Here is a 7,929-nt window from a genome sequence, read left to right as displayed (position 1 = left end):
CTAACGAAAATCCTAATACCCATTTGACAAATTTCTTAGAAATTTGTGACACTTTTAAAATTACTGATGTAACTGCAGAAGCAATCAAACTTCGCCTTTTTCCTTTTACCTTGAAGGATCGAGCCAAAGAATGGTTAACTTCTATGCCAGCCGCATCAATTGAGACTTGGGAGCAATTAGCCCAAGCATTTTTATCAAAAAAATTTCCCTTAGCAAAACCCGCAAGAGTCATTAAAGAGTTAACATCTTTTTCTCAAAATGATAATGAAACTCTTTATGAGGCTTGGGAACGTTTTAAAGAACTTCAACGTTTATGCCCACACCACCAATTGCCCGCTGAACTTTTAATGCAAACATTTTATAATGGACTAAATCCTACAACAAGAGGTTCATTGGATGCTATGTCTGGAGGATTATTCATGAAGAAAACATCTGCCCAAGCAAGAGAACTTTTAGAGGAAATGGCAATCAACAGCAGTATGTGGCCCGCGGAACGTGGACACGTACCATTAGCGAAACCATCATCCTCAACAACATCATCAGTTAAAGGTATAGTGAATCTTGATCCAGTAGCGATGTTGTAAGCCCAATTTTCTGTCTTGTCGCACAAAATTGATAGGTTTATGGCACCGTGTGATCCTAATGGTCAACCAATCCAAACGGATGTGGATTACGAAGGTATGAGTGAGATTGAACAGGTAAATTTTGTCCAAGGGCAAAACCAAACTAATACTCCTTATTCCAATACATATAATCCTAGATGGAGAAATCATTCTAACTTTAACTGGAGAGACAATAATAATGCTAATGCTAATCAAAATCGTACTACTAATTATCAAAATCAATCAAGAGATTCGATTAGCACTTTATCTTCTAAAATCGACAAATTCATTGATGCGATGAGCGGAAAAATAAGTAATCACGACGATGGTTTTAAACGGATCGAGAATAAATTCGATCAGCTTATTAAAAACCAATCATCTAGCATCCATAATTTGGAGATTCAAATTGGACAACTCGCTAAATCAATTCCATCCCGCAAAGAGGGAAGTCTTCCAAGCCATACGGAAGAAAATCCGAAAGAGCATGTTAAGGCTATCACTCTTCGTTCAGGGAAAAATTACTTAGGCCCGGAAATGACCGGAAATTCGACTTTACCTGGAACTGATTTACCAAAGCCCAAAGAAGATACGTTAAATCAAAAAGATGCACCGATTGACTCTAATACAAAAACTTTTTTACCCAAACCACCTTTTCCACACAAAGTCCGCAAGAAGGACTATGATAAACAACTTTTAACATTTTTAGACAAACTTAAGAATTTGCATATTAATTTAACGTTTATGGATGCAATTACGCAAATTCCCAATTATGGTAAATTCCTCAAAGATTTAATTTCAAAGAAAATCAGTTGGGAAGGAATTTCATCCATTTCACTAACTGAAGATTGCAGTTCGATTGTGTCAAGCAATTTGCCCACAAAACTCAAGGATCCCGGATGTTTTACCATTCCGTGTAAATTGGGAGATATTGAATTTCCCAGTTGTCTCTGTGATTTAGGAGCAAGTATTAACTTGATGCCATTATCTATTTTTAATAAGTTAGGCTTAGAAGAAGACATCAAACGTACCAATATGGTTTTGCAATTAGCGGATCAAACCATTAAAAGACCATACAGTATAATAGAGGATGTTTTAGTTAAAGTTGATAAGTTTATTTTTCCTACCGATTTCGTTATTTTAGATTTTGCTTATGATGTAAATTGTCCGCTAATCTTTGGTAGACCGTTCATGAACACGGGACGTGCTCTAGTTGACGTGTCGGAAGGGAAAGTAGTTTTACGGATAGGAGATGATAAGATTGAGTTTGATATGAACCAAGCGATGAAATATCATATGGAAGATTTCGCTTGTATGAAACTCGATTTAATTGAAGAATGTGTAAATGACATTGTTCAGAAAGAAGAAATAATAGAACCTATAATGAGTGAGGAACTAGAAGATAAGGACCCAGAACCTTTGATTCGTGAAGATGGACCAGTTTCGCCTTCGATTCTAGTTCCACCTAAATTAGAACTTAAAGAATTACCAAGTCATTTGAGGTACGCTTTCTTAGGCGAAGGCGATTCTCTACCTATTATTATCTCTAACAAACTAACACAAGTTCAAGAAGAGAAATTGAAAGAAGTTGTTAGAAATAGGATAGGAAGCATGGGTTGGCAAATTTCTGACTTAAAAGGTATTAATCCAAGTATTGTAATGCATAGAATTCACTTAGAAGAAGATAAGCCACCTAAAGCGGATAGGCAAAGACGCCTAAATCCGAATATGAAAGAAGTAGTAAAAAATGAGATTACTAAACTTCTGGACAATGGAATCATCTACCCTATCTCGGATAGTGAATGAGTTAGTCCAATCCATTGTGTACCAAAAAAGGGAGGCATAACAGTCGTAAGGAATGAAGAAGGAGAATTAATACCCACACGAACCTCCACTGGTTGGAGAGTTTGTATAGATTATAGAAATTTAAATAAAGCAACTAGGAAAGATCATTTTCCTCTTCCTTTCATTGATCAAATGATCGAAAGGATAGCTGGTCATGCTCTCTACTGTTTTCTTGATGGTTACTCCAGATTCTTTCAAATATACATTTACCCGGATGACCAAGATAAAACAACCTTCACATGTCCTTACGGAACATTTACATATAGAAGAATGCCCTTTGGTCTATGTAACGCACCTGCAACATTTCAACGTTGTATGACTGCGATTTTTAATGATTTCATTGAAGATATCATGGAAGTTTTTATGGACGATTTTTCAGTTTATGGAGATTCTTTTGATTCATGCCTAGGAAACTTAGATAAAGTTTTGTCTAGGTGTGAAGAAACAAATTTGGTATTAAACTGGGAAAAATGTCATTTCATGGTTGACAAAGGAATTGTTTTAGGTCACAAAAGATCTGAAAAAGGATTAGAAGTAGATAGAGCAAAAACTTCAGTAATAGAAAAATTACCCCCTCCAACTACTGTTAAAGGAGTAAGATCATTTTTAGGACATGCTGGTTTTTACAAAAGATTTATTAAGAATTTTTCTGTAATTTCCAAACCACTTACTAATTTACTCATGAAAGATTCAACCTTTGATTTTAATGAAGAATGCGTCAAAGCTTTCGAAACATTGAAAACTGCTTTAGTTAGTGCACCTATTTTTGCTAAACCCGATTGGGATTTACCCTTTGAAGTTATGTGTGATGCAAGTGCTCTAGCTGTCGGATGTGTTTTAGGTCAAAGGAAAGATAAGAAACTTCATGTCATTTATTATGCAAGTCACACACTGTCTGGTGCACAATTAAACTACACCACAACAGAAAAAGAAATGTTAGCCGTAGTTTTTGCATGTGACAAGTTTAGGTCATACTTATTAGGTTCAAAAGTTACTATTTACACTGATCATGCAGCATTAAGATATTTGTTTGCTAAAAAGGATGCAAAACCATGTCTAATTAGATGGGTTTTATTGTTGCAAGAATTTGATATAGAAATTAAAGACAAAAAGGGAGTTGAAAACCTTGTCGCCGATCATCTATCGAGACTTGAAGATGAAAACGGTCCTATAGGTGAAACTATCGGTATACGAGATGATTTCCCTGATGAACATCTCTATCAAATGAAAAGTTTCATATCACCTTGGTATGCAGATATTGCTAATTATCTCGCAGCCAATATTGTTCCGGAAGGATTAAATTCCCACCAAAGGAAGAAATTTTTCTTCGATATTAAACAATACTTTTGGGAAGATCCTTTTTTGTTCAAAACTTGTGGTGACGGGATAATTAGGAGATGCGTTGGTGAAAATGAATTTGAATCCATAATGTCAGAATGTCATTCTAGCTTTTATGGAGGACATAATGGAGTTAACAAGACAGCAGCTAGAATATTTGAAAGCGGTTTCTTTTGGCCTACGATGTTTAAGGACGTCCGTTCGTTTATCACTCGTTGTGATAAGTGCCAAAGAACAGGAAATCTATGAAGGAAAGATGAGATGCCCCTCACAACCATATTAGAAGTTGAAATCTTCGACATGTGGGGAATAGATTTCATGGGACCTTTTCCCCATTCCAATGGTAAAACTTACATATTAGTTGCCGTCGATTATGTTTTGAAGTGGGTTGAAGCAATTGCAGCCCCGACAAACGATTCTAAAGTTGTCGTTAATTTTCTTGACGATATATTCTGTAGATTTGGTTGTCCAAGAGTTATCGTTAGTGATGGCGGTACTCATTTTATAAACAAGAGTTTTGAAACACTTATGAAAAAATATGGAGTACGCCACCGCGTATCAACGCCGTACCATCCTCAGTCAAATGGCCAGGCGGAGATATCAAATAGAGAACTCAAATAGATTCTCGAGAAAACAGTTTCATCCTCTAGAAAAGATTGGTCTTCTAAACTCAATAATGCGTTATGGGCATACCGTACTGCATTTAAGACGCCAATAGGAATGACTCCGTACCGTTTAGTGTATGGTAAGGCATGTCATTTGCCAGTCGAATTAGAACATAAAGCCTATTGGGCTATTAGAGAACTTAACTTTGACTTACATCAAGCAGGTAAGAAACGTTTGCTCAATTTAAATGAGTTAGATGAGTTACGTCATCTATCTTACGAAAATGCAAAGATTTATAAAGAAAAAGTGAAAAAATGGCACGATGCCAAAATTAAAGTTAAACACTTTAATGTTGGGGATAAAGTGCTGTTATTTAATTCACGACTTCGTTTATTTCCAAAAAAACTTAAGTCCAGATGGATAGGACCATATTTAGTCGTCAAAACTTTCGATTATGGTTCTTTAGAACTGGAAGGTCCTAACGGAGTTCGATTCAAAGTTAATGGTAATCGATGTAAAATCTATTACGAAAATATTTCACAAATTGAAATTCCGTTCGTAACGAGATTATCTGACGTATAAATTACTCAGTTTTTCTTACGCAGTTTATTTTGTTTTATTGTTTTTATGTTTTTGTTTATTTTAATTTAATTTTATTTTATTTAATTTAATTTTATTTTATTTTTCCAAAATGCCATTTTTATGATTAGATGACTTTATGTTATGATTTAAATACATAAAATATTTATATTTCATGATTTTAGATTTAATTTTTAGATAATTAGGATGAAATTGTAGTTTAAGGCAATTCTCTGCCGAGAATTTGAAATTCCCTGCCGAGAATACTCTTTTTCAGAATTGTCTATTTTGATTCGGATTTCTCTGTTCATGTCGAGAATTTTTAAATTCTCTACCGTGAATCAGAAGGTAGCTTTGATGCCTGATTTCCGTAAGGAAATCAGCGTGTCGCGACCGCGGCTTTGCCATTCACGGTCGCGACACGCGTGTTTCCTGCGCTATCAGGTCTGAAATGTCACAATCCTTTCAACAAACCTCTTGACAAACGAAACATTGAGTTTCTTCATTTCCGAAAGGTGTAATTTTATACCTTTTCATAATTAAAACAACACCACTTTTCATCCTAAACTCTTATAAATTAATCCTAGAGGATTCAGGTTCTGTTACAATTTCTTTTCATCTTTGTCAGAACTCTGATTTTTCTTCACAAATATCGTTCTTTGCTAAAGTAACACAAACTTTGCACCATGCCTACAAAATACAAACCATCTAGGCACAACGCTGCCTCAATCAACAAACGCCCAGACTTATCCAAGTGATATGGGGCGCCTTTTCCTATCTTCAACCACGATGAAGGTAGGCGTTATTGGAATCACCGTTACAAATTCTTCACCGGAATGTTGTATATGGATGAATTTCTTAATAGCCAATTAGGCATTTCTGATGATATGAGCCGCTATATGGAGCGCCTAGGGTGGACAAAATTCGCCCAAATGCGATTTCCAATAATAGGCGACTGGATACTCGAATTCTTCTGTTCCGTGCGTTTTACTAATAAACGACGAGTACGTCTCAGTTTTCGTCGAGAAGGCGAAATCTTCACTTTCGGCTATCCTGAGTTGCATGCTTGGTTTGGTTTTCCCCCGAGGGATACAATCAAATGTCATCCTGGACGAGACATGACATCCTCGGACATTTGGAGAATGCTCACTGGATTCTGGCGATTCAATTCAAAACTCGCCTATAATCACTCTTTTCGCTCCAACTCCATGCTGTATTTACACAAATTTCTGTGTCACAGTTTGTTCGGGCGCAAATTCAGTAGTGTAGTCCGTGACACTGATTTATATGTTCTTGGAGATATATTACAGGGCAATGCAGTGGATTCTTCTAAACTTCTGATGGAAGGTCTTGTCGCCGCTTCTCGATCCAAAGATAAGAAGATTGGGTTCGGCAATATAATCTGTGGAATAATTCTCGGTTCAAAGGGTACTATTGATGTTCCCTAGAGTGATGATGAATTCTTCCCGACAATTGACTATGAATTTCTCGAGCGCAAAGGACTTGTGAAACGTGTCTTTCGAGCAGGGCCTCAATTTCTGTCTGCACCGGAACGTGAAACTTTCGTGCAGTTTCAAATTGATCGTATTAAGGCCAGAAATATCCCGTTAGATAGGGATGAATATGTAGAATAGTTTCTGTTTTTCATTTTATTTTTGTATATGTTTTGTTTTGTATTAATTACTGGTTTGTTTTCATTATTTGTACATATGTTACAAAATAAAGATCTTATTTCTTTCAATTCTTAATTTTTATCCATTTGATCCATTATCTATACTTAGCATATTTCATATGGGTACATTCTAATTTTTCATAATCAAATTAAGATAAAAAGGATTCACATGAATTAATATGGTTTTCTATTTTTCCACACGTATATTCACGTTTAATTCTATTTGTAACTCAATTTATTTTTAATGAATTAGGTTTACATTTAATCAATTCAATTCATGTATTAAATATGTATTAACATGCACTTATTATGCATTTAATATGGTTCTCTTAACTTATATGCATAAATGCACATTTAAGTTTCATTAATTCTTCATAATAAATTTATTTTAATTCAATTTATTAAGGTTAAACCTTTGGTTTTCCTTGCAATTAATGTCATTTATTTTAGTTTTAAGTGCAAGAACACTTAATATTAAGTTCAGGAACCATTCCACGAAAAAAAATGCACAAACCAAGTCAAAAGGCACCAAAATTGGCCATTTCAACCAATTCTCTACCGAGAATTTAGTTTGGACCGATTTCAGGGCGAAAATTGCCTGAAAGTCGCGTGTCGCGGCCGCGGCTATGCCATTCGCGGTCGCGACACGCGTAAAATTTGCCCTATTAAATCCGATTTTGCCACCAAATTTTACCTATTCCTATTCTACCTATTCACCTACCTATACAACCCTATATAAACCTACCTCTTACACAAACCTCACATCACCTCTATTTTTACCCAATCCCTTACTCTAAACTCTTCCCCAAAAATCTACTTTTTGTCTTCCCAATTTATTCACTCCAATTTCTATTTTTTTTTTCCATTCAATCAATTCCAATTCACAACCCCCAACCTCATCTTCAAGCTTTGGTATTTCTCTCAACTTCTTCTTCTTCTTTTTCTTCTCAACCCTAAAAACACCATCACCATGGTTAGGACAAAGCGTGTTGGTAACAAGCCCGCCGTTACGGAAGCTAATCGCCTTCGGGTTCAATGTGGAGCTTATTTTGACATCTATTCGGAGGAAGAAGCCGCTCGTTTCAAACATTTTTCTCAAGCCGACTGCCAATTTGTTGATATGCACTTCTTAGACTTCCATTCGGTAAGAACGTTGAATTTCTCTACTCGAATTGATGCCTTTATTGAAGCATTGGGTTGGCAAGAATTCGTTAATATGCGTTTCCCGCGTATTAATGAATATGTGGTGGAATTTTTGGTCACTTTGTCCATGAACAAGAAGAAAACTTC

General features: G+C 35.7%; 1 non-coding gene across 1 annotated transcript; it reads right to left on the bottom strand.

Moving 5' to 3' along the window:
* Positions 1 to 224: 224 nt before the first annotated feature.
* Positions 225 to 331, bottom strand: LOC136215959 (small nucleolar RNA R71). The gene has a single exon (XR_010682960.1). It is a non-coding gene; the product is annotated as a small nucleolar RNA R71 (small nucleolar RNA).
* Positions 332 to 7,929: the final 7,598 nt, after the last annotated feature.

This window comes from Euphorbia lathyris, chromosome 1, assembly GCF_963576675.1.
Source record: "Euphorbia lathyris chromosome 1, ddEupLath1.1, whole genome shotgun sequence".
NCBI classification, from domain to species: Eukaryota; Viridiplantae; Streptophyta; class Magnoliopsida; order Malpighiales; family Euphorbiaceae; genus Euphorbia; species Euphorbia lathyris.
This window is presented reverse-complemented; position numbering and strand designations above follow the sequence as displayed.